Genomic DNA, 18,297 nt, shown 5'->3' with positions numbered 1-18,297 from the left:
CCAAAGGATTATAAATCATGCTGCTATAAAGACACATGCACACGTATGTTTATTGCGGCACTATTCACAATAGCAAAGACTTGGAATCAACCCAAATGTTGGAGGAATTCAAGAGTGAATATAATTAGGGCTTATGGCTTTTTGTTTTGGAAGTTATTAATTATTGATTCAACTAAGTTAGTAAATAAAGGCTTAAACAGATTATTTTCTTTTGTCTGAGTTTTGGAAGATTTGTCTTTAAGAAATTAATTGATTTCATTTGAATTACCGTGGTTGTGGGCAGAGAGTTGCCCATAATATATATTTATTATCCTTTCAATGTCTAAGGTATCAATAGTTATACCCCTTTTAATTTTGATGTTATTAAAATGTGTTTTCTCTCTTTTTGCTCTTGGTGAAACTGGCTAGATGTTTGTTAAATTTATTTCAAAGAACAAGCTTTTGGTATCATACATATAGTTGGACCTTGTTTTTTATCCACTCTGATAGTTTGTGTCTTTTAGTTGGTGTCTTTAGTTATGTTTAAAGTGATTTTGATATAGTGGGATTATATCTACCACATGTTTGTTGTTGTGTTCTACTCATTGCTCTTGTTCTTTTTCTATTTTTGTCATCAATTCTTGTTCTGCCTCCTGTAGTTTTAAATGAGCATTTTATATAATTTAATTTCCTCTTCTTAACACATATTTCAATATTTACTTTAGTAATTTCCCTATAGTTTGCAATTTATATTTGTAATTAATCCAAGATCACTTTCAAATAACACCACACTGCTTCATGGGTAGTGCATCTACCTGTAACAAAGTATTCTTAACTCCTCCTTCCAATTCCTTATATCCTTACTGCCATTCATTTCACCTATCCATAAGGTATAATTACCAAATATATTGTTGTCATTATTATTTTGAACAAACTACTATCTGTCTGACAATTAAGAATAAGAAAAATAGAAGTTTTATATTGCCATCAATTACTCCTTCTCTAACATTGTTCTTTTCTTTATGTGGGTCAGTGATTGGCTTGTATCATTTTCTTCTTTCCGAGGAAATTTTTAACATTTCTTACAAGGCAGGAACTAAAGACAATTTTCTCAACTTTCTATGAGTGAGAGTCCTTATTTCTCCTTCAGTTAAGAAGGATAAGTTTTCTGGATACAGAAAGCAAAGTGGATGAGAACATTTTCCAACACTTTAAATATTTTGCTTCACTCTCTTCTTATTTGCATGAACTTTTAAGAGATGTTTGATGTAATTCTTATTCTCATTCCTAGATAGCTATGATGTTTTCTTCCCCTAGCTTCTTTCAAGATTTTTGCTTAGTCTTTATTTTCTTCATTGGAATATGATGTGCCTAGGTGTAGACTTTTGGGTACCTAACCTACTTGGTGTTCTTTGAGGTTCTTGGATCTGCAGTTTGCTGTTTGTCCTTAATTTTGGGAAATTCTCAGTCGTTACTGCTTCAAATATTGCTTCTGCAGAATACTTTGTTTTTAAATAAGTTTTTTTTCATTGAAGTATAATATACATAGAAAAAGACGCACATGTTCTAATGTACAGCTCAATGCATTAACATAAAGTGAATGTCTTTACACAACCTACAAGTAAGGCATAAAAAAGAATTTTGATTCTAAGGCATCCTCATTCTTTATACTGCCACATCCTCTCTTAAGGTATCCACTATCATTCCACAGGTTAGTTTTTAAAAATGTTGTTGTATTATACAGTCAGGGTATACATGCTCATATTTCTTACATGGGTATGTTGTGTACTGGTGGTGGGGACTGGGCTTCTAGTGCACCCATTACCCAAATGATGAACATTATACCCGACAGGTAATTCACCAAACTTTGTCCCCCACTTTTGGAGTTCCCTATTTTGGATGAAAATTGTCTATTATTTTCATCTTTACGTCCATGTGTACCCATTGTTTAGCTCCCACTTACAAGTGAGACCATGTGGTATTTGATTTTCTGTTTCTGAGTTAGTTCACATGAGATAATGGCCACCAGCTCCTTCCAGGTTGCTGCAAAAAACATGATTTCGTTCTGTTTTTTATGACTATGTGGTACTCCATGGTCTAAATACACCACATTTTCTTTACCTGAATAACCACTGATGGACATATAGGTTGGTTCCCTGAATTTGCTATTGTGAATAGTGTTGTGAGAATATGAATGAAGGTGTGTTTTTATATAATGATTTTTTTTTCCTTTGGGTATATACCCAGTAGTGAGATTGCTGGATTGCATAGATTGAATCCTTTCCCCATTGCTTGTTCTTTTCAGGTTTGTCAAAGATCAGATGGTTGTAGATGTGTGGTGTTCTTTCTGAGGTCTCTGCTCTATTCCACTGGTCCACTGTTTTGGTACCAGTGCCATCCTGCTTTGGTTACTGTAGCCTTGTAGTACAGTTTGAAGTCAGGTAGCATGATGCCTCCCACTTTGTTCTTTTTGCTTAGGATTGTCTTGGCTATGTGGGCTCTTTTTATGTTCCATATGAAATTTAAAGTAGTTTTTTCCAATTCTGTGAAGAGACTCAATGGGGATAGCATTGAATCTATAAATTACTTTGGGCAGTATGGCCATTTTCACAATAGTAATTCTTCCTATCCATGANAAGGTGTGTTTTATATAATGATTTTTTTTCCCTTTGGGTATATACCCAGTAGTGAGATTGCTGGATTGCATAGATTGAATCCTTTCCCCATTGCTTGTTCTTTTCAGGTTTGTCAAAGATCAGATGGTTGTAGATGTGTGGTGTTCTTTCTGAGGTCTCTGCTCTATTCCACTGGTCCACTGTTTTGGTACCAGTGCCATCCTGCTTTGGTTACTGTAGCCTTGTAGTACAGTTTGAAGTCAGGTAGCATGATGCCTCCCACTTTGTTCTTTTGCTTAGGATTGTCTTGGCTATGTGGGCTCTTTTATGTTCCATATGAAATTTAAAGTAGTTTTTTCCAATTCTGTGAAGAGACTCAATGGGGATAGCATTGAATCTATAAATTACTTTGGGCAGTATGGCCATTTTCACAATAGTAATTCTTCCTATCCATGAGCATGGAATGTTTTGCCATTTGTTTGCATCCTCTCTCAATTCCTTGAGGAGTGGTTTGTAGTTCTCCTTGAAGAAGTCCTTCACATCCCTTGCAAGTTGTATTCCTAGGTATTTTGTTCCCTTTGAAGCAAATGTGAATGGGAGTTCACTTATGATTTGACTCTCTGTCTATTACTGGTGTATAGAAATGCTTGTGATTTTTGCACATTGATTTTGTATCCTGAGACTTTGTGAATTTGCTTATCAGTTGAAGGAGATTTGGGGCTGAGAAAATGGGTTTTTCCAAATATAAAATCATGTCATCTGCAAACAGAGACAATTTGATCTTCTCTCCTTCTATTCGAATATCCTTTATTTCTTTCTCTTGCCTGATTGCCCTGGACAAAACTTCCAGGGCAATATACTGTGTTGAATAGGAGTGTTGAGAGAGGACATCCTTGTCTTGTGCCAGTTTCAAATGAAATACTTCCAGCTTTTGCCCATTCAGTATGATTTTGGTGTGGGTTTGTCATAAATAGCTCGTATTATTTTGAGATACATTCCATCAATACCTAGTTTATTGAGAGTTTTAGCATGAAGGGGTGTGGAACTTTATTGAAGGTCTTTTCTGCATCTATTGAAATAATCATGTGGTTTTTGTCATTGGTTCTGTTTATGTGATGGATTACATTTATTTATTCATTTATTTTGAGATAGAGTCTATCCCCGTTATGCAGGCTGGAGTGCAGTGGTGTGATTTCAGTTCACTGCAACCTACGCCTCCCAGGTTCAAGTGATTCTGCTGCCTCAGCCTCCTGAGTATGTGGAATTATAGGCACATGCCACCACAACTGGCTAATTTTTGTATCTTTAGCACAGATAGGGTTTCCCCATGTTAACCAGACTGCTTGTGAGCTCCTGACCTCACGATCCACCTGCTTTGGCCTCCCAAAGTGCTGTGATTACAACCGTGAGCCACCTCACCTGGCCTACGTTTATTGATTTGTGTATGTTTTACCAGTCTTTAATCTCACAGATGAAGCCAACTTGATCATGGTGGATGAGCTTTTTGATGTGCTGCTGAATTTGGTTTGACAGTGTTTTATTGAGGTTTTTCACACTGATGTTCTTGAGAGGTATTGGCCTAAAAGTTTATTTCATTGTGTCTCTGCCAAGTTTTGTTATCAGGATGATGCTGGTCTCATAAAATAAGTTAGGGAGGAGTCACTCTTTTTCTTTTTCTTGAAACAGTTTCAGAAAGACTGGTACCAGCTTCTCTTTGTACCTCTGGTAGAAGTCATCTGTTAGTCTGTCATGTCCTGGGATTTTTTTGGTTCATAGGCTATTACTTACTGCCTCAGTTTCAGAACTTGCTATTAGTCTATTCAGGGATTCAACTTCTTTCTGGTTTAGTCTTGAGAGGGTGTATGTGTCCAGGAATGTATCCATTTCTTCTAGGCTTTCTAGTTTATTTGCGTAGAGGTGTGTATAGTATTCTCCGATGGTAGTTTGTATTCCTGTGGGATCAGTGGTGATATCCCCTGTATCATTATTTGTTGTGTCTATTCTTTTCCCTTTTCTTCTTTATTAGTCTAGCTAGTGGTCTATCTATTTTGTTGATCTTTTCAAAAAACCAGCTCCTGGATTCACTGATTTTTTTTTTTGAAGGGTTTTTCAAGTCTCTATTTCCTTCAGTTCTGCTCTGATCTTACTTATTTCTTGTCTTCTGCTAGCTTTTGAATTTGTTTGAATTTCTTTGTAGATTCTGGATTTTAGCCCTTTGTCAGATGGATAGTTTGCAAAATTTTTCTCCCATTCTGTAGGTTGCCTGTTGAACCTGATGATAGTTTCTTTTGCTGTGCAGAAGCTCTTTAGTTTAATTAGCTCTCATTTGTCAATGGTGGCTTTTGTTGCCATTGCTTTTGCTGTTTTAGTCATGAAGTCTTTGCCCATGCCTGTGTCCTGAATGGTATTGCTTAGGTTTTCATCTAGGGCTTTGTTGGTTTTAGTTTTTAAGTCTTTAATCCATCTTGAGTTAATTTTTCTGTAAGGTGTAAGGAAGGGACCCAGTTTTAGCTTTCTACATATGGCTAGCCAGTTTTCCCAGCACCATTTATTAAATAGGGAATCCCTTCCCCCATTGTTTGTTTTTGTCAGGTTTGTAAAGATCAGATGGTTGTGGATGTGGGTGTTATTTCTGAGGCCTCTATTTGGTTCCATTGGTCTATATATGTGTTTTGGTACCAGTACCATGCTGTTTTGTTTACTGTAGCCTTGTATTATAGTTTGAAGTCAAGTAGCATGATGCCTCCAACTTTGATCTTTTTGCTTAGGATTGTTTTGGCTATGCGGGCTCTTTCATGTTCCATTTGAACTTTAAAGTAGTTTTTTTCCAATTCTGCAAAGAAAGTCAGTGGTAACTTAATGGGGATAGCATTGAATCTATAAATTACTTTGGACAGTATGGCCATTTCCATGATATTGATTCTTCCTATCCATAAGCATGGAATTTTTTTCCATTTGTTTGTGTCCTCTTTTATTTCGTGGAGCAGTGGTTTGTAATTCTCCTTGAAGAGTTCCTTCACATCCCTTGTAAGTTGGATTCCTAGGTATTTTATTCTCTTTGAAGCAAATGTGAATGGGCGTTCACTTATGATTTGACTCTGTTTGTCTGTTATTGGTGTATAAGAATGTTTGTGATTTTTGCATATTGATTTTGTGTCCTGAGACTTTGCTGAAGTTGCTTATCAGTTTAAGGAGATTTTGGGCTGAGACAATGGGGTTTTCTAAATATAAAATCATGTCATCTGCAAACAGAGACAATTTGACTTCCTCTTTTCCGAATTGAATACCTTTTATTTCTTTCTCTTGCCTGATTGCCCTAGTCAGAGCTTCAATACTATGTTGAACAGGAGTGGTGAGAGAGGGCATCCTTGTCTTGTGTCCTAGAGATTCTGGTACCTTGTGTCTTTGTTCTCACTGGTTTCAAAGAACATCTTCCTTTCTGCCTTAATTTCATTATTTACTCAGTAGTCATTCAGGACCAGGTTGTTCAGATTCCACGTAGTTTTTGAGTGAGATTTGAGTGAATTTCTTAATTCTGAGTTCTAGTTTGATTGCACCGTGGTAGACAGTTTGTTGTGATTTCTGTTCTTTTACATTTGCTGAGGAGTATTTTACTTCCAATTATGTGGTCAACTTCAGAATAAGTGCAACTTAGTGCTGAGAAGAATGTATATTCTATTGATCTGGGGTAGAGAGTTCTGTAGATGTCTATTAAGTCCACTTTGTTCAGAGCTGAGTTCAAGACCTGGATATACTTGTTAATTTTCTGTCTCATTGATCTGTCTAATATTGACAGTGTGGTGTTAAAGTCTTCCATTATTGTTGTGTGGGGGTCTAAGTCTCCTTGTAGCTCTCTAAGGACTTGCTTTATGAATCTGGGTGCTCCTGTATTGGGTGCATATATATTTAGGATAGTTATCGCTTCTTGTTGCATTGATCCCTTTACCATTATGTAGTGGCCTTCTTTGTCTCTTTTTATCTTTGTTGAATTAAAGTCTTTTTATCAGAGACCAGGATTGCAACCCCTGCTTTGTTTCGCTTTCCATTTGCTTGGTAGATCTTCCTCCACCCCTTTATTTTCAGCCTATGTGTATCTTTGCATATGAGATGGGTCTCTGAATACAGCACACTGATGGGTTTTGACTCTTTATCCAATTTGCCTGTCTGTGTCTTTTAATTGAGGCATTAAGCCCATTTACATTGAAGAATAAATTGTTATGTGTGAATTTGATCCTGTCATTGTGATGATAGCTGGTTATTTCACCTGTTAATTGATGCAGTTTCTTCAGTGTTGATGGTCTTTATAATTTGGCATGTTTTTGCAGTGGCTGGTACTGGTTGTTCCTTTTCATGTTTAATGTTTCCTTCGGAAGCTCTTGTAAGGCAGACCTGGTGGTGACAAAATCTCTCTGCATTTGTTTGTCTGTAAAATATGTTATTTCTCCTTTACTTATGAAGGTTAGTTTGGCTGGATATGAAATTCTGGATTGAAAATGCTTTTCTTTAAGAATGTTGAATATTAGCCCTTACTCTTTTCTGGCTTGTATGGTTTCTGCTGAGGGATCTGCTGTTATTCTGATGGACTTTCCTTTGTGGGTAACCCAACCTTTCATTCTGGCTGCACTTAACATTTTTTCCATCATTTCAACCTTGGTGAATCTGACAATTATGAGCCTTCGGGTTGCTCTTCTCAAGGAGTATCTTTGTGGTGTTCTCTGTATTTCCCTCAATTTGAATGTTGGCCTGCCTTGCAAGGTTTGGAAAGTTCCCCTTGATAATATCTTGAAGAGTGTTTTCCAACTTGGTTCCATTCTCCCTATGATTTTCAGTACACCAATCAAATGTAGATTTGGTCTTTTCACATAGTCACATATTTCTCAGAGACTTTGTTTGTTTCCTTTCACTCTCTTTTCTCTAATCTTGTCTTCTTGCTTTATTTCGTTTATTTGATCTTCAGTCCTTTGAAAGGATATCTTTTCTTCTGCTTGATTGAATGAGCTATTGAAGCTTGTGTATGCTTCACGCGGTTCTTGTACTGTGGTTTTCAGTTATATCAGGTCTTTAAGGTCTTGTCTACACTGGTTATTCTAGTTAGCAATTCATCTAACCTTTTCTCAAGATTTTTAGCTTCCTTGCAATGGGTTAGAATATGCTCCTTTAGGCTAATATCCAGAACCTACAAAGAACTCAAACAAATTTACAAGAAAAAAAAACAAACAACCCCATCAAAAAGTGGGCAAAGGATATGAACAGACACTTCTCAAAAGAAGACATTTATGCAGCCAACAGACACATGAAAAAATGCTCATCATCACTAGCCATCAGAGAAATGTGAATCAAAACCACAGTGAGATACCATGTCACACCAGTTAGAATGGCGATCATTAAAAAGTCAAAACCACAGGTGCTGGAGAGGATGTGGAGAAATAGGAACACTTTTACACTGTTGGTGGGACTGTAAACTAGTTCAACCATTGTGGAAGACAGTGTGGTGATTCCTCAAGGATCTAGAACTAGAAATAACCATTTGACCCAGCCATCCCATTACTGGGCATATACCCAAAGGTTTATAAATCACGCTGCTATAAAGACACATGCATACGTATGTTTATTGTGGCACTATTCACAATAGCAAAGCNNGGCACTATTCACAATAGCAAAGACTTGGAATCAACCCAAATGTCCATCAATGACAGACTGGATTAAGAAAATGTGGCACATATACACCATGGAATACTATGCAGCCATAAAAAAGGATGAGTTTGTGTCCTTTGTAGGGACATGGATGCAGCTGGAAACCATCATTCTCAGCAAACTATCGCAAGAACAGAAAACCAAACACCACATGTTCTCACTCATAGGTGGGAATTGAACAATGAGAACACTTGGACACAGGAAGGTGAACATTACACACTTGGGCCTGTTGTGGGGTAGGGGGAGGGGGAAGGGATAGCATTGGGATATATACCTAATGTAAATGGTGAGTTAAGGGATGCAGCACACCAACATGTCACATGTATACATATGTAACCAAGCTGCATGTTGTGCACATGTACCCTAGAACTTAAAGTATAATCAAAAAGAAAAAAAAAGGAATATGCTGCTTTAGCTCAGAGAAGTTTGTTATTACTGATATTCTGAAGCCTACTTCTGTCAATTTGTCAAACTCGTTCTCCCTCCAGTTTTGTTCCCTTGCTGGTGAGGAGTTATGCTCCTTTGGAGGAGAAGAGGCATTCTGTTTTTTGGAATTTTCAGTCTTTCTGCTCTGGTTTCTCCCCCTCTTTGTGGTTTTACTTACCCTTAGTCTTTGATGTTGGTGTCCTACCGATGGGGTTTTGGTATAGGTGTCCTTTTTGTTGATGTTGATTCTATTTTCCTTCCAACAGAGAGGCCCCTCAGTGACAGATCTGTTGGAATTTGTGGGAGGTCCACTCCAGACCCTGTTTGCCTGGGTATCACCTGCGGAGGCTGCAGAGCAGCCAGTAATGCTGTCTGATCCTTCCTCTTGAAGCTTCATCCCAGAGGGACACCCACCTGTGTGAGGTGTATTTTTGCCCTTCCTGGGAGGTGTCTCCCAGCCAGACTGTACAGAGGTCAGGGACCCACTTGAGGAGGCAGTCTTTCTGTTATTGGATCTCAAACACTGTGCTGCGACAACCACTGCTCTCTTCAGAGCTGTCAGGCAAGGACGTTTAAGTCTGCAGAAGCTGTCTGCTGCCTTTTGTTCAGATACATCCTTCCCCCGGAAGTTGAATCTAGAGCAGCAGTAGGCCTTGCTGAGCTGTGGTGGGCTCCGCCCAGTTTGAGCTTCCCTGCCGCTTTGTTTACACTGTGAACATAGAACCACCTACTCAAGCATCAGCAATGGCAGACACACCTGCAGCCTGCCAAGTTCCAGTGTCCCAGATCAATCTCAGACTGCTGCACTAGCAGCAAGTAAGGCTCCATGGGCTTGGGGGACCTACTGCACCAAGCATGGAAAGGAATCTCCAGGTCAGCTGGTTGTGAAGACCATGGGAAAAGTGCAGTATTTGGGTAGCAGTATACTGTTTTTCCAGATACAGTCACTCACAGCTTCCCTTGGCTGGGAAAGATAAATCCCCCAACCCCTTGTGCTTCCCGGGTGAGGCAATGCCCTGCCCTGCTTCAGCTCACTCTCTCATTTCAACCTTGTTGAATCTGACAGTTATTTGTCTTGGGGTTCCTCTTCTCAAGGAGTATTTTGTGGTGTTCTCTGTATTTCCTGAATTTAAATGTTGGCCTGCCTTGCTAGATTGGGAAAGTTCTTCTGGATAATATTCTGAAGTGTTTTCCAACTTGGTTGTATTCTCCCCATCACTTTCGGGTACACCAATGAAACATAGATTTGGTCTTCTCACACAGTCCCCTATTTCTTGGAGGCTTTGTTCATGTCTTTTGATTCATTTTTTTCTAATCTTGTCTTTACACTTTATTTCATTAATTTGATCTTCAATCTCTGATATCCTTTCTTCCACTTGATCTGTTTGGCTATTGATACTTGTGTATGCTTCATGAAGTTCTTGTGCTGTGTTTTCCAGCTCCATCAGGTCATTTATGTTCTTCCCTAAACTGGTTATTCTAGTTAGCAATTCGTCTAACCTTTTTTCAAGGTTCCTAGCTTCCTTGCATTGAGTTAGTGCACACTCCTTTAACTCGGAGTAGCTTGTTATTACCCACCTTCTGAAGCCTACTTCTGTCAATTTGTCACTCATTCTCCATCCAGTTTCGTTCCCTTGCTGGCAAGTAGTTGGGATTCTTTGGAGGAGGAGATGCATTCTGGTTTTTGGAATTTTCAAACTTTTTGTGCTGATTTTTCCTCATCTTCGTTGATTTATCTACCTTTCATCTTTGATGTTAGTCACCTTCATGTGAGGTTTCTTTGCAGTTGTCCTTTTCGTTGATGTTGATCATATTGCTTTCTGCTTGTTAGTTTTCCTTCTAAATGTCAGGCCCCTCTGCTTCAGGTCTGCTGGAGTTTGCTGCATGTCTTCTCCAGACCCTGTTTGCCTGGGTGTCACCAGCAAAGGTTGCAGAACAGCAAAGATTGCTGCTTGTTCCTTTCTCCGGAAGCTTCTTCCCAGAGGGGGTCCCACCAGATGGAGCTCTCCTGTATGATATGTCTGTTGACCCCTGCTGGGAGGTGTCTCCAAGTCAGGAGGCACAGGGGTCAGGGACCCACTTGAGGAGGCAGTCTGTTCTTTTGCTGAGCTTGAGCACTGTGCTGGGAGATCAGCTGCTCTCTTCAGAGCAGGCAGGCAAAAACGTTTAAGTCTGCTGAAGTGCGTCCTCAGCCATCCCTTCCCCCAGGTGCCCTGTCCCAGTGAGATGGGAGTTTTATCTATCAGCCTCTGCCTGGGGCTGCTGCCTTTCTTTCAGATATGCCCTGCTCAGAGAGGAGGAATCTAGAGAGGCAGTCTGGATATAGTGACTTTGCCAAGCTGTGGTGGGCTCTGCCCAGTTCAAACTTCCTGGTGCCTTTGTTTACACTGTGAGGGGAGAAGTGCCCACTCCAGCCTCAGTAGTGGTGAATTCCGCTCCCCCCATCAAACTCTAGTATCTTAGGAAAACTTCAGACTGCAGTGCTGGCAGCGACAATTTCCAGCGAGTGGAACTTAGCTTCCTGTGCTTTGTGGGGGTGAATTCCACTGAGCTAGGCCACTTGGCTCCCTGGCTTCAGCCCCCTTTTCAGGGGAGTGAATGGTTCTATCTCGCTGGTTTTCCAGATGCCACTGATGTATGAAAAATAACTCCTCCAGCTAGCTCAGTGTCTGCCCAAATGAGTGCCCAGTTTTGTGCTTGAAACCGTGGACCCTGGTGGTGTAGACCCTTGATGGAAACTTCTGGTCTGTGGGTTGTGAAGACCATGGGAAAAGCATAGTATCTGGGCTGGAGTGCACCATTCCTCAAGGCACAATCTCTCATGGCTTCCTTTGGCTAAGGTAGGGGTTCCCTAACCTCTTGTGCTTCCAGGGTGAGGTGATGCCCCACCCTGCTTTGGCTCACTCTCCGTGAGTTGCACCCATTGTCTAACCAGTCAAAATGAGATGTGCCATGTATCTCAGTGGGAAATGCAGAGATCACCAACCTTCTGCATTGATCTCGCTGGGAGCTGCGGACCGCAGCTGTTTCTATTCAGCCATCTTGCCAATGTGTGGGTGTTTTAAATGAGATTTACTTTCTGATATAGTTCTTATCTTGAATCTTATTGGTGTATACAAATTCTACAGATTTTTGTACCCTGAACGTTTACTGAGGTTGTTAATTAAGTCTAGAAGACTTAAAAAGAGGTCTTTAGATATTTCTAGGTGTGTGATTCTGTCATCAACTAGCAGAAATAATTTGAATGCCTCTTTTCCAATTTGAATGTCTTTTCTTTCTTTTTCTTTCTTGGTTGCTCTGGCTATAGCTTCCAGTACTATGTCCGGTAGGGAGTGCTGAGAGTGGACATCCTTGTCTTGTTGCAGTTCTTAGGGGTTGTTTTCACTTCTGCACATTCTACACGATGTTGGTTGTGTGTTTGTCATAGGTGGGTCTTATTAATTTGAAGTATGTTCCTTTAAAGCCTAATATGTTGAGAGTTTTTTATCATAATTGCCTTTTCTATATCTATTGAGATAATCATATGGTTTTTGTTTTTAGTTGTGTTTCTTTGATGACTCACATTCATTCATCTGTGTATATGGAAACATTCTTGCATCCCTGGAAGAAAATCCACTTGATTAGGATTTCTGTTTACTTCTTTGTTTGGTTTTTTAAAAAGTCCATTTTTATTTTAGATACAGGGGCTACATGTGCTGATTTGTTACATTGGTACATTGTGTGATGCTGAGATTTGGAGTATGGATCCAATCACCCTGGTAGTAACCATAGTAACTGGCAGGTAGTTTTTACCCCCCTCCCACCTTATTGTTGTCCATAGTGCTATTTTTTCCCATGTTTATGTCCATGTATGCTCAATGCTTAACTCCTACCCATAAGTGAGAATGCTCATTATTTGGTTTTCTGTACCTATGTTAGTTTGCTTAGGATTATGGTGTCCAGTTCCATCCATGTTGCTGCAAAGGACATGATTTCATTCTTTTTACGGCTGCATAGTACTTCATGATACATATGTACCACATTTTCTTTATGCAATCTATCATTAATGGACACGTATTTTGATTCCATGCACTTGCTATTGTGAATAATGCAGTGATGAAGATATGCATGCACATGTCTTTTTGATAGAATGATTTATTCTCTTTTGGCTATATACCAAAGTAGTAAGGTTGTTGGGTTGAATTGTGGCTGTGCTTTAAATTCTTGGAGAAACCATCAGACTGTTTTCCACAGTGACTGGACTAATTTGCATTATCATCAACAGTGTATAAGCATTTTGATGTGCTGTTTTATTTGGTTTGCTAAGATTTTGTTGAGGATTTCTGCATCTGTGTTCATCAAGAATATTGGCCTGTAGTTTTCCTTTTTATGTGTGTGGATGTCCTTGATTGTTTTTGGTATTAGGGTGATACTGGTTTCATAGAATGAGTTAAGGAGAAATTACTGCCCCTTCACTTTTTGGAGTTGTTTCAGAAACACTGGTGTCAGCTTTCCTATGTACAACTGACACAATTTGGCTATGAATCTGTCTGGTCCTCGGCATTTTTTGCTAAAAGAATTTTATGACTGATTTGATTTCATTACTCATTATTGGTATATTCAGGATTTCTATTTATTCCTAGTTCAGTCATGGGAGTTTGTATGTTTCTAGGAATTTATCTATTTTCTTTAAGATTTTGAGTTTGTTTGCATAGGTGTTCTTTGTAGTTTCTGATACCTTTTGTATTTCTGAGGTATCAGTTATAATGTCACACTTATTATTTCTGATAGTACCTGTTTAAATCTTCTCCTTGTTTCCTGGGTACTCTAGCTGTAGTTGTCTATCACTTTTGTTTATTCTTTCAAAGAACCACATTTTTGTTTCATTGATTCTTTGTATCAATTTTGGGGGGCCTCAGTCTCATTTATTTATGCTCTGAACTTTGTTATTTCCTGTCTCACTTAGTTCTGCTCTGATCTGATCTGTTGTATTTCCATTCTTCTGTTGGCTTTGAGATTGGTTTGTGCTTGTTTTTCTAGTTCCATGATGTGTGACATGAGGTTAAGTTGGAATCTTTCTATGTTTTTTGATATAGACATTTAACACTATAAACTTTCCCCTTAACATTGCTTTTACTGTATCCCAGAGGTTTTGGTATACTGTGTCTATATTTAATTTATTTCAAAAAATTATTTGATTTCTGTCTTAATTTCATTGTTTACTTAAAGGTCATTCAGGAGCAAGTTGTTTGGCTTCCACATACTTGTTTAGTTTTGAGAGTTCCTCTTTGTATTGATGTCTAATTTTATTCCACTGTGGTCTGAGAAGACACTTAATATGATTTTGATATTTTTTGAATGTATGAGGCTTGCTTTATGGCTAAGCATATAGTGTACTTTGGAAAATGTTCTATGTGCAATTGGGAAGAATTTATACTCTGAAGTTGTTTGATAGAATGTTCTATAAGTATCTATTTGGTCTATATGATCTATAGCCAAGTTTAAGTCCAGAAATTCTTTGTTGATTTGCTGCCTCAATGATCTTCTAGTGATGTCAGTGTGCTGTTGTAGTCCCTCATTATTATTCTATTGCTATCAGTCTGTTTTGTTATGTCCAGTATTATTTGTTTTATGAATCTGGGTGCTCTGGTTTTGGATGCATATATATTTAGGATATTTATTTTTTCTTGTTGTATTGAACCCTTTATCATTATCATCCTCTTTTTTTTCAATTGTAGGTTTAACATCTGTTTTATCTGATATGAGCGTGGCTACTCCAGCTCACTTTAGCTTTCCATTTGCATGATATATCTTTTCCCCCCTTTACTATGAGTCTATAAGCTGTTTTAGCTGGTAGGTAGGTCTCTTGAAGGCAGCAAATGACTAGGTCTTGTTTTTCAATCGAATTTGCCATTCTGTATTTTTTAAGTAGAGTCTTTACGTCACTTACATTCAACGTTAATATTGATATGTGGCCAGGCATGGTGGCTCACATCTTTAATCCCAGGATTTTGGGAGATCAAGGCGGGCAGATCACCTGAGGTCAGAAGATTGAGACCAGCCTAACCAACATGGAGAAATCCTGTCTCTACTAAAAATACAAAATTAGCCAGGTCTAATGGCACATGCCTGTAATCCAAGCTACTCAGGAGGCTGAGGCAGAAGAGTCGCTTGAACCTGGGAGGCAGAGGTTGCAGTGAACCGAGATTGCACCATTGAACTCCAGCCTGGGCAGCAAGAGCAAAACTCCATCACACACACACAAAAATTGATATGTGACGTTTTGTTCCTGTCATAGAGTTGTTAGCTAGTTGCCTTTGAGTTTCAATTGTAAAATTGTTTTTATCAGATCTGTGAGCTTTGTATTCATATGTCCTCTTACAGTAAGTATTCCCATTTGGTTTCCAAGTTTAGGACTTTTTTGATCAGTTCTTGTAGCACCAGGCTGATGGTGAGCAATTCCCTTAATGTTTGTTTGTCTGCAAATGACTATTTCTCTGTCATTTCTGAAGTTTTGTTAGGCATGATACGACATTCTTGGTTGGCAGTTCTTTCTTTAAGGACGCTAAAAATAAATAGTCCCCAGTCTCTTCTAGCATGCAGGGTTTCTTCGGAGAAGTCCAGTATTACTCTGATGAGATTTTCCTTATAGGTGATTAGATACGTCTTTCTTGATGCTCTTAGGATTTTTCCCTTCATGTTGACTTTAGATAGTGTGATGACTATATGCCATAATGAGGTTCTTCTTGCAAAAAATCTTCCAGAAGCTCTCTGAGCTCACAAATCTGAATGTCTCAAATTTCTCCTAAGACCAGGGAACTTTTCCTGAATTTTTTCCTAAACTAGGTTTTCCCATACTTTTTAGTTTTTTTCCTTCTCCCTTTGGAGTGCCAGTAACTTGTAGTTTTGGATGCTTTACAGAATTCCATATTTTTCAAAGGCATTGTTCATTTCTAAAACCCTTTCCTCTTTATTTTTGATTGACTGGATTAATTAAAAGACCTGTCTTCCAGGTCTGAAATTCTTCCACTTGGTCTAGCCTTTTGTTAAAGTTTCAACTGTATTTTGTGAATCCTTCAATGATTTTTTTTTTTTTAATTTCCAGAAGTTCTGTTTGGTTTCAAAAATGATACCTATTTCTTTTTTCATATCATGAATTGTTTTTCTGATTTATTTGTGTTGGTCTTTAACTTTCTCTTGGACCTCACTGGGCTTTTAAAAATTAATACTTTGCATTATTTATTTGGTATTCAAATATTTTATTTTTGCTAGTATGATCCTTTGGAGGTGTTATACACTTCATCTTTTCATACTTTTAGAGTTGTTTCTCTGCTTTCCTCTCATTTGAATGAGCTATTTCACCTTCTTGTTCTTTGAATTCACTTTTGTTTGAATAACAAATTCCCCCCCTTTACCCATTCCCCATTTGCACTGAGAATGCTCTCTGTTGGCACTTGCAGCTGCAGCATTTACCCTGAGATAACACACCAGGTTTTGGTATAAGAAATTCTTTTACCACCTTTTAAACATTACTCTGCTGAACTCTTACATCCTATTCAAGAAGGATAATCTCAAGCACATGGTCAGTCATGCAAACTTCAGAGTGATGTTGATAGAAAGAATGCTGGAAAAGCATCACAAGCAAGGGCAGCAACCTCTTCAAGGCCCTCCATGCTGTAATGATGTCATACCACTTTGCCTGTCTAGATGACATTTCCCCAAAAGCATACCACCAACATCAGGGAAACAGAATTGGCTGGTTGCTGCATCATTTGCTGCTGACACAATGACAAGGATGGCAAGAAGATGCAGAGAGAAATGCAGTATATTTTTGTGGAATGTGATGTTCCACTTTGTGTTGTTCTATGTTTTCAAATTTACCACACAAAAAAACCATTAAATACTGATCTTTACATATACTTTTGTTACATTAGGAGTAGAGACAAGTTCTGTTTGGAAACAACTCCAAGAAAAGTTTTTATATTTTATTTTCACATTCAAAACCTTTGCTTCAGCCTCAAAGAGTGTGTTTATGTAAAATTAGATAAATGCTGGCGGTGAGCTGCACTTTTTTTTGTCTAATGGGAAAAGATTTAAGAAGGTGTGTATTACATATGCTGTTTAGGGTCCTTTGGCTTTGGTTCTGGGTGCTTTCAGTGGCAAAGTGTTTGTAAAAGTTCCTTGGTTATAAATAGCCTTTGTATAATGGCTTTCTCAAATGTTGGTTGAAATAGTGCTATGTGTGGTATGTGAGCAGGCTCATTTCCTCCTCTGGGGCTAGAGTGTGGAGTTCTCAGAAAGTATATATTGTTCCCCAGTGCTGTGCATTGTGTCAGCAGATTTTCTATTGTGTTATACATTTCAACCTCCAGGACCACTGGTGGTACTCATAGGTAAGAGCTGGCTAAGGTTAATGTAGATGTGTATATACTTGATCCTTGTTTACGGTAAAAGTTCTGTGTTACCTCAGGCAATGGGCTGATTAGTGGCATGCACACTAATTTGTCCGAGCTCCCAGATTAGCCCTCAAATGGAGGACCAAGACTGGTGGGGTAGATGAGACAGGCCTGCCTACAGGTCTCCTAGTGTCAAGAACAAGCATCAGCTTTGAAAGCAGGTCTAGTGGGCCATAGCCAGGCATCTGGAGGTTTGCTAACTCATGTTGTCAGGAAATCCTGGCTGCCCCAAGTTTTCTGCATGGGTGGGGTGGCCTAAACTTCTAATTTAGAATAGTGAGTGCTTCAAGTGCCTGGAGATATTTCTGGCCATCAAGCAGAGAGGCCATGGCTGCACCAATATCTCTTCACCTGAAGGGAAGGGTACTTCAGGATCCTTATCCAGGGAAGCAGGTGTACCAAATGCCTGGAAATATGCCTGAGGACGTAGCAGAAAAACTGCTGCTGCCAAAAGGTCTTTGCAGGGGATAAGAGGGGCAAGTCAAGCTCCTAATCCCGGAGAGTATGTGCCCCTCAAACTGTGTGTGAGATGACTAGGGAATGAGCACAGAAATCACCACAACAAGGTCTTTGCATGGGAAGGTAAGGGCTGTTCAAACTCCTAATCATTGAGAATGGGTTTGCAGAATGCCTGCAGTTATGTCTGGGTGTGCAGCAGAGGAAGTGCTACTGCACTAAGGTCTTCGTGTGGGAAGAAGTGGTGACTCAAGCTCCTATTCCAGTGAGCAGGTACACCCAAAGCTTGGTGTTATGTGTGGGTATGGAGCAAACAGTGTGCCTCTGCACCAAGGTCTCTGCATGGGAAGGGAGGGGAAGCTCAGGCTGCTAATCCATCTGAGTGGGTGCTCCAAATGCTTGGAAAAATGACCAGGAATGGAGTGGAGGGCACACCTACCACCTTGCCAAGATCTTAGTAAGGAAAGGGTAACTTGGCTCAGGCTCCCAATACAGGTAAGCAGGAGTGTGGTGTGCCTGTCTCCTGTTTCTCAGAACTGGTGGGACACTCTGTCATGACTGAACAAGGGAGCAGGATGGGGCATCCAGCAGTGACACAGGCAGACCAGTTCCAGGTCACAAAGCTGTCCCAGACTGCAAGTTGTGATGCCCAAGAGAAACCTTGATTTCAGCAACTCTCCTCCCACTCCAGT

The sequence above is a fragment of the Rhinopithecus bieti genome, unplaced genomic scaffold (assembly GCF_001698545.2).
Source record: "Rhinopithecus bieti isolate Rb0 unplaced genomic scaffold, ASM169854v2 scaffold_20285, whole genome shotgun sequence".
Classification (NCBI taxonomy): Eukaryota; Metazoa; Chordata; class Mammalia; order Primates; family Cercopithecidae; genus Rhinopithecus; species Rhinopithecus bieti.
This window is presented reverse-complemented; position numbering follows the sequence as displayed.